At 39.2% G+C, this 15,209-nt stretch overlaps 1 pseudogene; it reads left to right on the forward strand.

Annotated features, from left to right (window-relative positions):
- The first annotated feature begins 1,875 nt into the window (after positions 1 to 1,875).
- Positions 1,876 to 13,820, forward strand: LOC139446580 (uncharacterized; annotated as a pseudogene).
- The last annotated feature ends 1,389 nt before the right edge of the window (positions 13,821 to 15,209 follow it).

Below are 15,209 nucleotides of genomic sequence, written 5' to 3' on the forward strand. Positions count from 1 at the left end.
CATGAAGGCGTTGTCTTGCTGATGTCAATGTATTCCTTGTATGTTCCAAACACACGCATTAAGATTGAGCAGTGTAGATGGTGTCGTGTTCCGTACAGGTAGATATGTATCGGTCTTTGAATCTGGGCCACGGTCGTCATCCTAGGCTGTAACAGACTCCCCATGTGTACCCCCGCCGCCGCTCCATGAGGCGTCCCTCCATGTGCCCCACGATTACAACTCGGTGACCCCCGGTTGGTGGAAGTGAGTCGATTACTGATCTTTCTGAGGTCATCATTTTCAAGGACATAGACTTTGCCGTTTATCACTAGCTTGTCATAGGAGAGGTAAGCAGTCTTAGTATTTTACGTGCATCCACCACATAAGGGATAAGCCCCGCTTTTATTTTTCTGACTCTCTCCGTATAATCGTTCGCTACATGTAACATCTTGTTTCCTTTCAGTATCTCTCTGGCAAGTTCAATGACGCTTACCTTGTCCTTGTAGGACAGGCACTTCACAATAATGGGCTTCTGTCTTCTTTGACTTCTTAGACGATGAGCTCGCTCGATATCGATAGTGTCAGCATTGATCATACCAAGGTTATCGTGTAGAAAATCCCTCACTAGTTTCTCAGTCTCCGCCCACTTTTCTCCAAACACGACCTCTATGCCAGGAATAATAAGATTGTTCCTTCTGCTCTGGACCTCTTCACTATCAACAAAATTTTCTAGTTTAAATATTCTCTCTTTAAGTTCGATGTTTTCCGACCTCAACTTCGAAAATTCATCTTTAACTTCATTTCTGACTGTATCAAACTTTCTATTCAGTTTCTATTAAGTTTACCAATGTCCGATCTTATAAGTTTCATTAAATCGGTGCTGTCATCCTCGTATTGGTCAGAATCGCTGTTGTTTGAGTTAACTTCACTCGTGAATGCTAGAGTAGACTGTCTGGTTGCCTTACTCCGAGCACTCGTAATGATGTTACATGTTTTCCTTAGGAGAATATAACTCGATACCCAAACAGCACTGTGAATGCCTTATAACAGTTTCACTTGTTTTGAGGCGAATTGGCTGAATGCTTTTTTCTGTTGTAGTATGCTAATCCAGTGTAATATGTATACTGTTTCCCGCAAGTTGTTCATGTGCACCCGGCCAAATGTATTCAAATAAGTTTCTATTTTTTGTGTTGCTCTGTTACATTATAAATATGTATGTGGTTTCGTTACTCCTTTCATCATGTCAATGTTTGGCCACGTTAAAGAGTTTACACTCTTAAATACTCTCTTAAATGTTATGTTACAACTTTACTTTCACAACTGTATTGTCCAAATAAAATTCAGTTAGATGTAGTAAAATCATCACTCCCACCTTCGGGTGTCATGAATCTAATAACACCTCGCAGTGAGGACACAGTCTTTGTTTAGTGACTGCAGTAAACAGCAAAACGCTACCAGAACATAAAATGTTATGTTCCCAGGGATTAGTATTGACACTTGCTAAACATGGTATCACTGCACTTGCCAAAATGGACTTATCGTGAATTTGAATGAACTGGAGAAGTAACAAGGACTAGCAGAGGTAGCACGATACTTTTCGACACTGGTGACGTAGTCGGGACTGGTGTGAATAATGAAACTGAATATTTACCACAAATATTTCCTCAAGTTCGATGACACAGATCACCGAGGAAATATTAAACACAGACTCAAATTCACCCTCGTGCAATTTAAGTAATGATTTAGTCACTTGTAATATACGTCACAACGGATATGCGCCTGGACGCCTGTAGTCTCCGGTAATCTCTTGGGGTGAAGATATAAATATCAGTGGACTGAACAGTAAACGGTACGTGTGAGACAACCCTCCATCCAGAACAGCTCTGATGAAGACTTATGGATATGATGTCTACTTGTAGATGTTGGCCGACACACTGTTTGGGTGTAGTTTTTGCGCTCTGGCTGCTGCTGATATCGGTAAGTGCTTAAACGTTTAAGTCATACTCAAATTCGTTTTAATGTATATAATTCACCTACATGCAGTTTGAAATATAAACAAGATAGCTATTCACCAAACGGTGTACTTGTACGATTTTTTTCCAATCTTCGAAGCAGTGAACTGCCTTAGCTCGAAGTTCTTGTATGTCGATTTATCCGTTTTGCGAGACAAGCTGAGTGCCGATATAAGACTATAAGGTGACCAGAAGTTACACCTTCTTAAACGAGATAACCGGGTTCGAGTAAACAAGGTTTAACTTTAAACTGATAAAGCGTCCTCTTTCTCAATTTCTTTATTTCCGTACTGAGGAGGCCACAGGCCTCTGTACATTTATGATTTGTACATTCAGAGTAGTAGAGTCTATAACATAATATGTTTTCTCTGTCTCATTGCATGATAAATGTACATAGATAAATTTTGTAAAAGTAAGTACTTAGAGTTGTTTAACAGAGATGTGAATTCAAAAACATTGGGATTGACATGGTATTATTCAGGTATATACTTAGCCCTTAATGTTGCATAAAATAGACATATAAGAAGGAAGTGGTATTCATATTCAATGTCATTCAGGGCGCACAATTGACAAATGCGTTCTTCTCTTTTGATATCCGTGTAACGTCCAGTTTCAATAAAAAAATCATGTGAACAACATCAAAATCTTGCTAAGGAAACTCTGACTTTTTTACATTTAAACAAGATAAATACTGTTAGGGAAATAAGTCATTTTTTACCATTTTGTAATAAATACATTTGTTTGATTCAGATACAGATTGAGACCAATTTTGTAAATATATATATTTTACTCTTTGTGTTAATGATCTAATGAAATAAGAATGACATTGTATATTTTATTCACACCATACATAGCCATAACCAACAGAAAAAAGCAAGTCTTTTACGTCTGTTACCCAATTTCGTTTTCCATTTTTATCAAAGAGTACCATCATATCATAACATTTTTCGGGAACCTATAAGATGGCATATTGAATAATCTTAACCACTATTTGATAACCTTTAGATATGAATATATATAGATTGGAAATCTGTCACAATCACCATATACCATACCACTTAATGTATTAACTTTAACACCAAGAAATTTCTTGCAGGCATATAAATGTACTTTTTCTATTTGTTCAAGCTCAATAAGTCCCCATATCACTGCTGCATATAGTAATATCGGACTTCTCTTTAAATCAAATATCTTGAAGAACGACTTGTAAGTAATATTTCCAAGATTAAAGATTTGTTTTTACACACCAATTAATACCCTTTGAGCTTGCATCGATGCTTGCTTTGCATGCATAGACCAACTAAGATGATTTGTAAAGTATACACCTAAATACTTTTAGAAAGAGGTAGTCCTAGACGTTCCCCTTGAGACTACATGAGAATTATATAATATCGCCCGCAAATAATAGTTAAAATAATTGCGTCATGTTAGGATGTAGTTGAATTCCATTTGTACCCTGATCTGCGATTTGTGTTGCTAATTCATTAATAAAAAATGAGAACAAAAAAGGACTTAGTATGCAGCCTTGTCTCACTCCAAGTTCACTATCAAACATTTCCGTCAATTCCCGGTTATTTCTGACACATACTTTTACATTTTCATAAATATTACATTGAAGTTTGCTCATTTTACAACAAAGACCATGGGAATACAGAAGTAACCATAACTTATGTCTTTGCAAAGTCAACGAATAGAGCATAGAACCTTCCCCCTTTTGTACTCAGATACTTTTGTACGATTGTTTGTAGTATAAACATATTATCAATAGTTGTATAACCATTTTTTCTAAGTCCAGCTTGGGCTTCACTTATTTTATCCATAACATTACCCCAGAACAATAATCTCTTGTTAATGATAGATGTAACTATCTTACTGAATATGCTTAAAAGGGTAATACTTCTGTAATTATTTACGTAATTTATATCACCTTGTTTATGGATTGGGATGATAATACCAATCGACCATGAATTTGGAAAATGTCCATTTTCTAATAACAAAATTAAATATTAATTCTAAGTATGGAAGTAGTAAATCTGAAGAATGTTTAAAGAATTCAGGCATAGTATCATCTATACCAGCTGCCTTGTTACTTTTAAGATTATATATGCTGTCTAAAATCCCATCTCTTGTCACTGGAGAATCAAGAATATCCTCGGTAACATTTTTGTTTGTATCATATGAGCGGATCTATCTGGTACTGTAGGTTCTGCGTCAGACAGGTCCTCAATGGTGGGGGATGACAAAAGATTTGTAAAGTGTTTGTACCAATCATTGGTGGTAATGTTATTTCTAGACACAGAGCTACGGGCAGTCCTACAGTGTTTTCCTAAAAGGTCACTGATCAAAATCTACATCACAGTGTATATGCTTCAGCAAAGTGCATGCATCGTCATCTAACAACAAATGAAACATGATTCACTTCCCAAGACACTGTCTTTCAAATACTAGGACTTATATTTTAGATCGAGTAACAAGATATTTACTTATCGAGTTGTAAACCGGACTGGAAAATATGTTTTATCCTCAATTGAGTGAATGACTCAGGAGATAGACCTCCAGTGTTTTGAAGTTTGAGATCGTTCACTGTAGAATCGATACCTCGATAGATTTACTGGGAATGAACATGTTTTTACAATGTGATTGTCAATAGAATCACCCTGATGTGTGGCTGAAGGCCTCCGTAATTTAGGCCTACCTGCAGACGAGATGGAGATGGCGATGAATATTAGTCACAAAAAGATTAGTTAACAATATATTGTCATGAATTTTTTTTATGGATTAGCAGCTTGATGTGGGAAACACACCCAAATTGATGCAGGCCTCAGACGTTTACCACTTAAAATGAAACTAATGAGCACAGATATATATGGTGCTGACAAAAAATAGGTACATATCATAGCGAGTATTGGATTCGAAACCACGATCACAAGATTTTGATATGAGGACGGGACGTTGCACAGCGTATTGCGCCGCCTTAAACGTTTGGGCCACCCTAGGCACCTTGCCCCATATTGACAAAGCAAGTTAAGAGATATAAGCTGATATAATAAATCACCTCAGTTCATATGAAAGAGCTCGTTCGGAAGTGTCATGAGGTAACACCGTATGAAAGAAGTACCTGTGAGAATAAAATATGTATGGGTATAGACATATTTTCTACATTATTAAAAACTGGACTTAGTATATTGCATATAACACTTACATACGTGGTGGTATCATAATCGTTATCAAAACTTATTTGCATCGTAAACTTGCCTTGTATGACTAAATACAAATATGGATAAACACAACATTGTCCCATAGGGAAACGTGTCATGACCAACAGTAAACAAATATATGTAAGAATAGGCGATTACCCGTTACCCAAAAAAGATAAACGATTTATGATATATGTGGATTGAACACAATCATTTTGAATAGAAAAATTATTTGGAGGCAATTGAAACTGGAAGAAATTCGAACTTCATTCGACATTCTTCATGTCAACGTTATTATATAATATTCAAGATGATATTACTTTCTACAATTAACAAATGTCTGAACCGTATATTCATACCTTAACAGCATGTGAAGACTGACGGCAAACTGGACATTCGGTTCATCAGTTACCGGTCAGATGGGAAAGTAATCAGCGGGGATTGTTGTGACAATGGGCTCCAGGTTTGGTGCAATAATAAATGTGACCCAATGTTTACCCTGTGCATTGATGGGTAAGTACCGTGGAATGAGTGGACAGTGTTGTGACAGTGAAGCTTGTACTTTGTGTATTGATAAATGTGATCCAATGTTTATCTTGTGTATTGATGGGTAGGTACTTTTTTATATACTTATTAACAAATTATACGAGGGACACATGTTCATTTAGGGACAGTTTTCTATATGTAGGCTATCGTATCTCCTGTAAATAAATGACCCGAACCCCTGTTGCCATTAATACATCAGGTTAAGTACATCACACAAATGTTATTTTAATGTTGTCTTTCTGATTCTTCTGTGAAAATAGTTAAGGTATTTCCTTGCTCATGTTGAGGTACCACCAGGTATTAGTAATAGAGGGGGCGACGCGATTATAGATTAGGCTCACTGTCCGCCAGTGTCATTGTACATATTTAGAGGAAAGACAATACATGTATCAAGTGAATGATTAAGCAATAGGTCAGCTAAGGCGCCGCGATTCGCTGTGTAGAGTTGCGTTCCTTGGGCACGCCAGAAACCTATGATTGCGGGTTCGAATCCCGGTTCGCCCCGATTATGTTTCTAGGTTTGTCAGCACATTACCCGTGCTCGTGGGTTTCACCGAAGTGGCAAACGTCTGAGACCTGCATCACTTCGGGCTTTCCTCCCACATTAAGCTGACACGCCGTGATATAACTGGAATACTGTTAAAAGCGGCGTTAAACCCAACTCACTCACTCACTCACTACTAGCAATAGAGTCACCTTGACTGAATTTTTCACGTTTTTCTGTACTTGAAACAGTTTTTGGGCTAATTTTTGAATAATTAAATTTTTCTTATTAGCTGAATTGGTCACGCGTTATTGCATTCATTTTCCAATGAATGTAAAAAAGTTAATCCACGCCCATTGAAGCGGACTACTTTTATTACTACGGAATGTCGTGGAATCCGAATATTACAGTTGATGGAATTCCCTTCCTGCTCACGTGTATCATCATGCACAGGGCTTTTAGCAAAATTCATGCATATTCAGTGTCAACCCTGTCAACCCATTGAAACCGAAGGCCGAGAAGGAAAAAGAAACAGCAAACGTGCAGGCTCGCTCGACTATTTTTTTCCCTGCTCACCTCGATTCCAGCACTTTCATGTCTTGGGGTTGCATTTCTAACTAGCATTAGTTACTGTGTGGCGGTAACTGACCATGTCATTTGAAACAGCCGCCTTAGTCTCCCGGACATATTTGTTTCGGCTCGTTACAGTCTGACTGTTGCAGTTCAGTTGATTGGCTACTGCATAAATTACGCAATCACCTGATTCATGTCACGTCACAGTATGTATTCCTACACCTAGAATGTATATCAATCTCGTCATTTTTGTCTGCTTAGATATAAACAAGTGTTTTTGGTTAAACTCTTGTATGTTTTCGTTGTCGAATTTAATTATACGCATTGACTGTGTATTTTTTGTCTGTTCATTGAGGCATGATTCGAAAAACCGATGTGCAGACTGTATGAATCAATTCTTAAGTGCATTTGACTTTATTTAGTAAAATAATATAGTGACTTTACGCCTTTGGTTTACAATATGTAGGAGGGGAAAATGGCGTGTTTTTAATGTAAAGTTATGTTACTTGTAGGTTTGACAGCATCAGACGACAATATTATGTTGTTCCAGGCCAGACGGAAGAGCGCCGTGCTCTCTTTACAAGAGGACCACAAACTACATAGATAACCATAACATAATCCACTTTGGAAGCAGCATTCAAGGAACAGCGAATCCTATCATCATACCTGTGCCCAAAGCAGTACCGGTAGGAGTGTTACCTAAATTTAAATTACACTCTGTGGTAAAATACAGTCATGTCAGATTTTATTGCAAATCTTCAAGCCACATATATGAACCCGTAACTGTTCTGTGAATGTTGATAATAAAACGAACAGACACAGGTCTCGCCATACCATGTCATAGATTAGGCTCAATGTCTGCCAGCGTCATTGTACATATTTAGAAGAAAGACAATCAAGTATCAAGTGAATGATTAAGTAATAAGGGGTCAAGGGTGGCCCAGTCGTCTAAGGCACTGCTATTCGCTGTGCAGAGTTGCCTCCCTTGGGCACGCCAGAAACCTATGATTGTGGGTTCGAATCCCGGTTCGCCCCGATTATGTTTCTAGGTTTGTCCGCACCATACCCGTGCACTTGGGTGTCACCGAAGTGGTAAACGTCTTAGACATGCATCACTTAGCACATGCATCACTTAGCGCTTTCCTGACACATAAAGATGACACGCCCTGATATAACTAGAATACTGTTAAAAGCAGCGTTAAACGTAACTCACTCACTCATTAAGTAATAGCATATTTTTTTTAGCATAGCTGGAATATTGCTGTCTGTCGTGTTAAACAACAAACTAAGCAGAGAATATACATGTTGTTTTCTCCAGTCCTCGATAGAAATAACGGTGCAGGTGTATGACCATGATGACACCTCCAGTGACGACCACATGGACACACTCTCTAAGCTGATCAACATCCATGCCGCTGCTACAGAACAGACAGCCGTGTACACCCCATACACAGTGTGGGGAAGGACAAAGTGAGTCAGACTAAGACATGACTGTGGTGATACAATAGAATTAGGTTAGGTTAGGTGAGGTTGAGGGTCCAGAACAAAACTTTGAACAGAGCGAATAATTTCCCATGTTGTCTATTCAATGGATACCATTGGGGTCTAGCATCAGCATAATGTTGATCTGACTGATGCATCTAAACCTCAGGGCCATTTGATTAGCACCCAAGGTTTACTTATAACGATGTTTGGCTCATGTTACAACATAAATAGGCCAGTAATTAGCACAGGGATGATTCTGTGACAGGAGCGGTTTTAATCTTGACTGTTTAGTGACGCAGATTCATTGATCGTGAAGGGTGGATTGTTACAAAGAAAAAAGATAATGTGAATAAGAAACCTTTGTGTCTGAAATATTTCAGTCGAGTTGCTGGTGCAATAAACATCGAAATGGTGTCTGCTGTGAGGGATGTTGGTGGAATTCTTGGGTTGTTTCTGCCTTGCATGTTTCTGTACTCCACCGACTGCAGTGATTGTGATTGCGTCGGGGTTTCATTCAGACGTTACCTGCACCAGGTGAATCCAAATAAAGCTATTAAGCGTAGTTGCACACCACCCTGTCTCTAGTACGACAGGGCACAGGCTCACCTCCGAGTTGCCGTCATTAATTGTCAACATTTACTTCGATCGAGTATTTTCTGAATAGTTCAACTCACCTCTCCTTACCATAACCAGGTTGTGGAACAATATTGCATTACACCTTTCGACCATAACCCAGAGCTTATTGTATAGAACCCGACTGTTTCATATACAATTTGTTTCCTTTTTTTTAATAAACATATTGAAGCAATTGTGGCAGTGGTTATATGATGAGGCACCCAAATCAAAGTGCCTTCATTTGAATTTGCACAGCAAGATGAGAGAACAAGATGACAAACTGAAATGTTTGGATTGAATTATTTTTTCAGGTTACAGATTCAGGTCCGTGCCTACTGCGACCCGGACTGGTACGGGTCAGGGTGTGAGATATATTGCAAGGCCACTACTGACCAGAGTCACTACACGTGCCACGCACACACAGGAGCAAAAGTGTGCCTTGAAGGTATTTTCAGAAGGTTGATGTCAATGTTGAGTTTGTTACTGCATTATACATTAAATTTCAAAAGAAAGCACGATTGTGTTTGTCTTGTGTTACGACCCTTTCGCATTGAAGTGGTTCCAACGTACAATAAACTACGTTTATAACGAAGTGACGGATATAGCGAACCGTTGTTTTGGTCCCGGCCATTTGCGGTATGCTTTAGTTCAAATGCTTATAATGAAGTCCGGTAATAACAAACAAAAAATATGGGTCCCTTTGAGTTCGTTAAAACCGTAGTTCACTATACAATGAGACTCTGTTATCCGTTCGGTCGGATTAGTTCATTAATGATTCATGTTTAGACATCCATGTTACACTGATCATTCAGTGGGTTGCGGAACTTACGGTGTCCCGATTGACAGGGTATCGCCCAGTGATGCTTCATTTCAATCATAAAATTGCAGGTTGGGAGGGCGATAACTGCGATGAGGACATCGACGAATGCACAGAAATTAACATGTGTCAACATGGAGGCATTTGTACAAATACACCCGGAAGGTTTGAGTGCATTTGTATCGAGGGTATCAAAGGTGAGTTGACTTTATCTGATATTAATCTACATTTGGATTCCCAAGAGGAACAGGCCACACAGCTTGTCATTTTGCGACTCTATGCTTACAATATGTGAAATTCGTGTCCCCCTAAATGGTATGGCAGGAATACATACATGTAGTTTCTACAACTCTCTATATGCATACTCCCCAACCCCCTCACCCACACAACCTCCCCTATAAACATACGTTTTTAAGAATACAAGTCGAGTAATCAAGTGGAAGCGTTAAACACATAATACAAAAGTAACAATAAATGGACTTATTTGCTATTACGCAAATTGCTTCCCGAATTATTTCCGTTAATATTTTATTTATCAGGTGCTCCCCCATTTTCTAAAATATGAGTCCACACACAAATCAAGCACACACAAACGCGAGCTGATGCACACAGATACATATGTGCCAGCAATATGTCAAATATATTTAGTGTAGCAATACAAGGTATAACTGCTTGAAACACCGACTGTAACTCTACAGAGGAAGAAAGGCTAAAAACCTCTAAATGCAACAATACTCTGTGGGCAGTTTTGATGGCAAGCAGTCTCTATTTTTTATATACGGTCTCTGTAACAGGGAATTGTAAACCGGACCGCTTGACAGTAACTGGGTTCAAGTGTAATTGTGATTTTGCATGGGTGGGGAAAAGATGCAGCCAAAGTGTGGGTAGGTGAAATGTTGTCTTATATGTTAATATGAATGTCTTGAGTGAGTCCCGTGCTGCATTTTTGAATCCAGCAAACAGGCACAATAGTCGGTGTTTTCCGATAGGCAAGTAGGTGGACGCCCTCATCTCGCACGTAAACAGGTACAACTGCCTACCAGAGTATTCGCGAGATTCGACGAGTCTTGAATAATGTGGTACAACAACTGTAAACAAGGAAGTAGATAAGCTCCCCACCGCGAAGCTCTCAACACTTGGATGGCAGTGAATGCGTCACGTCCTGTGATGGAGATTGACCATTTCCATCCAAGGGAGGTCACGCTTTATCAAGGTCACCACTAAGGTCAATATTATACGAGCGCCTCAATCAATTTACCACTAACTATCATCAGAAACAAAGTAACGATATGAACTGCCACATAACAGGAACTGGAGATGTCGTCAGACAACACACAGGTTACATGGTTTTTGATTTTCCTTCTGGACAGCGTATCCTGCCAACGTATTGAGTCAGATGACTGTGTACATTGTTTGATGTAACGATTGTTGATGAGGATCTGATCCACCCTTTGAGACCAAAGTAAAGGCATTTCTTGTTCTATCAAAACTAAAAAGGAATTTAGGACAAAGACGATTTCATGGCGATTAATTATGCAATTTTTGCTAAAACACATGTTTTTCTTATAATGACAATTTCGTCATCATGAATTATCTAATAATAAACTAACACATTTAAATGAAAAAATGGCCAAAGACTTTATTTTCAATAATTATTTCATACAGGCTTTGGATGTCATTAGAATTATTCCTAAAAAACCCATGTTCTTTGTATTCAGACACTGTCAACATCACGCTCCTAGGAGAGATTGATCACACAAACAGAGGTGACCTGACTGATGGCTTGAACAGACTCATCGCAGAACTTGGGGAAATTCCAGGAAAAGTGGATGTCAACTTTACAACAAATACACAGACAGAATGCAAGTGAGTGATAAACAGTGAATGAGTGTATGTGAATGACTGCCTGAGTGAGTTGGATCTTACGCCACTTTGAACAGTATTCCAGTTATATCATGGCATGTCAGCGCAATGTGCGAGGAAAGCACAAGTGATGCAGGTCATGGTGCTGACAAATCAGGGCGAACAGGGATTCGAATTCATGATTATAGGCCCTGGCGTACCCCAAGGAAGAAACTCGTCAATGACAACTGCGGTGCCTTGGACGACTGGGCTACCCGTGCCCCCGAGTGACAAACAGGGTGCTGCTATACCAGTACGACAAATAGGGGCCTACTTAACTTTAGAATTTGAGTATCCCGTCCTGCAATGAATGTCACGATCTCAACTAAGTTTGTTTTGAATATATATTTCAGTTATACTACAACGTACGTTCAACTCTATTCATCTTTGGAGAACGGCACCATTCTGGACAGTGATTCAGTAAATATGATCTTCGAATCCAACCGTGATGAAGTCCTCAATGAATATCTGCCTCTTCCGTTGTACCCTCCCCGAAAAAAAGAGAAGTCGACGGTGAAGGTAAACCACACGATGCCAACAGAGATTGTTGTCGATGCCTTGTTAACGTATATATAACAAAATAATACACAATGTATTGCCTTTTGTAAGGAGGTATATTCGTTTGTTTTGTTGTTGTGTGACGCCACACTGAGAAGTAATCCAGCCATAGGTCTGAGCTTGTCGAGGCTGGACCAGACAATCCAGTGATTTACGACATGGGCAACAATCAATACACTTGAGATACAATGACCATCAATCAGTCTTGTCACGGATCCTGAACACCCGATCCATTTAGCCGCCTCTTAAAGTAACATTTGAAATCATAACTCAATCTTATTCTTGGGTTCACTATTCTTATTTTATTTGCAAGTTAATGTCGTTACACTTTCTTTGATTAGATCAGTTCAGATTACTACAGGTCAATACGTGCGTATTTCAGAGACCACGTGACAGTTGGGACACCGAACGGTATGTGCTGGCCGTTCTACTTTCTTTAGGACTTCTCTTTATGGTTGTACTCCCTCTGATGGCTTTCAGCATCTGGAAAAGAAAATCGTAAGTGGTACATGACATACCAATTGATTAACTTATTGCGTTGTACAAAGAGAGGTGTCAATGACGACAGGCATTCTGAAGGCCTTTCTAATCAGACCTCTTAATACAATCGAGCTGATCCCTCAAGACATATCATGCACCGTCCATTTGAACTAGGACTGTTTTGAAAGAATAGTGTTTAACCTCAGGTTTTACATACAAAAGATGGTTGCACACGATGTTGGATGTCCTGAATACATTGCTCGGATCCTCCTTTATTTATTTGTAAGCCTGAAACAATTTTCTGTTTCTGACACCATTCATTTGGCCCCAAACACCCAACACGTGGGACACGGCTAAGGGAAATGTTGACCCATGTAACTAGTAAAGTTTCATAAATGTTAAGGTATTTTTCTCTTGCATCGTATTGATATATGCCGATACAGGGAGCGCACGTTGGGGTTTTAAATAATGATTTCATATGTTGTAGATATGTGTAGCCCTGAACTTTATACCCCCGTAAAGTGGGCACATAAAACTTACATGATTTATTACAATGCACTGGGCACTGATAACATTAAAAAAGAATTCGTTTTTGTTTTATCAAGCATTGACGCGAACAACTGTTATTTTTCTAATTTCAAGAGACACGTCGCAGTGCATAGATGACGAAAACGATAAAATCAACTCATTTGGGATGGATGTGCCATGCAACAGGAACCCAAACAGACCTGGTACAATTACAGGAAGTCTTCAGGATGCAAGTGTATCTCCAGATGGTAACCGATGTCTTCCCTTCCATGACGTAGATGAAAGGACACTCAAACACACATTGTGATGACACATCAAACATCCACGGAGCAACTGGAGATATGACCCTTGTCCCGTGGAGCCAAGAGGGAGCAAGCGTTTCTCCACATGACAACGCAGGTCATGGTGATATAACACCACTCGATACTCACCGCTATGCCACATCAAATATCCACAACGGAACTGGAGATATGACTCTTGATCCGTGGAGTCTACATGGTGCAAGCATTTCGGAATCTGTCAACACGCGTCTTCATGATGAATTGACATTCGAAGCTCGCCATCATGTCGCTGCACATCTGCCTGTTGATGTGCTCCACCTGCGTCAGACCATCAACTATGAACCGCTCGATCTTCGTGAGTAAGAGGATACAGAGTACACTGTCACCGCTGACACCGATGTTGAGAACATCTCAAAGGAAGACCCTTATGTGGATGATGCTGTTTTAAACATGTAGTTTTAGTTGCCCCAGACGATGTATTGTCAACTAATAAGAATAACGATAGGACATGTGTATCGTTATCACCTGGTGTCGGTGGATTTTCAGTGATCCATTCATATATTTTGTCGCCAGTAATTTGGTCATACGCCCAATTTCGGTGGAGATGCGAGATTGGTTATTCTCACTGAGGTGGACGTTTTATGTATATTTGACACACTTCTCTTTGCTAAATCAGCTCTTAACGTTAATTATAGTTAACATGAACACTGCGTTTGATGCCATTCTTATCTAATATACTATAGATAATGTAAGACATTAAAAGCATCTCTGCCATGAGACTGATGGAGGACTGGGATGCCAACAACGCACTGTCATCGCAACTATCCGAGAGTGTCAGAAGCGGTTGATAGCTCAGTGGTTGAATCGTTGACTTGCACGGCAGCTGACCGGGTTCTCATCCCATGATGAGCACATGGTTTGAACACAATATGTAGGATCTGTTTGCATGTGATGTAATGAATATGGGACACCAAAACATAAACACAAACTTTGGCCGATAGGGGTAGCCTGTTGTGTAAGTGTCAGCTCGTCACGCCAAAGACATGTGTTCGATTACCCAATTGGGTACAATGCAAGATATGGATGGAATATTGCTTAACGCGATGTAAAACCCAACTCGCTCCGACCTTACCCAGCCATTTACAAATACTGATAGTTTTCTTATATTTACTGATCCAGATAGATATGGAGACTAGTTTGTAAATAGGGATCAATTACATGATGTACATATCGTATCAGCTAGCAGCTAGTACAAGTTTGCAAAAAGAATAATCTCTTAGTTTTGTATATTCACTGTCAAGTTATTCACGAGACTTGTGTTACTCTACATCTCATCTTTTGAAAAGAGGTTAGGCATGAAACACAAGGCGCATGCAGTGATTACTAGACAAAGAAGAACTGATCATACATGCAGACAATGGTCGTCCATACATGCATTGTAAATAATTTTATAAGTTTTCTATTTATTTGAATAATATTCTCGAAACAATCGTCATTAATACAAATGAGAACTTGCGCTTGTATAGTTGAGTAATCGTTCCAGCTGACAAAATGATATTTCTGTAATATGAATGAAATGGCGCCAAACCCAACCCAAGACTTGAGTCAATTTCTCACTTTATGAAAAACACGTTGATCAACTATGTGTGGCTTGGTCATTGAATGTGAGGATGAACCTGTTTCAAAAATGTCTTAACTAATATTTTTGCATAACTACACATATATATCTCAATCAATGTATGATATGATAGA

This window comes from Haliotis cracherodii, unplaced genomic scaffold (genome assembly GCF_022045235.1).
Source record: "Haliotis cracherodii isolate W230 unplaced genomic scaffold, xgHalCrac1.p SCAF_6, whole genome shotgun sequence".
NCBI classification, from domain to species: domain Eukaryota; kingdom Metazoa; phylum Mollusca; class Gastropoda; order Lepetellida; family Haliotidae; genus Haliotis; species Haliotis cracherodii.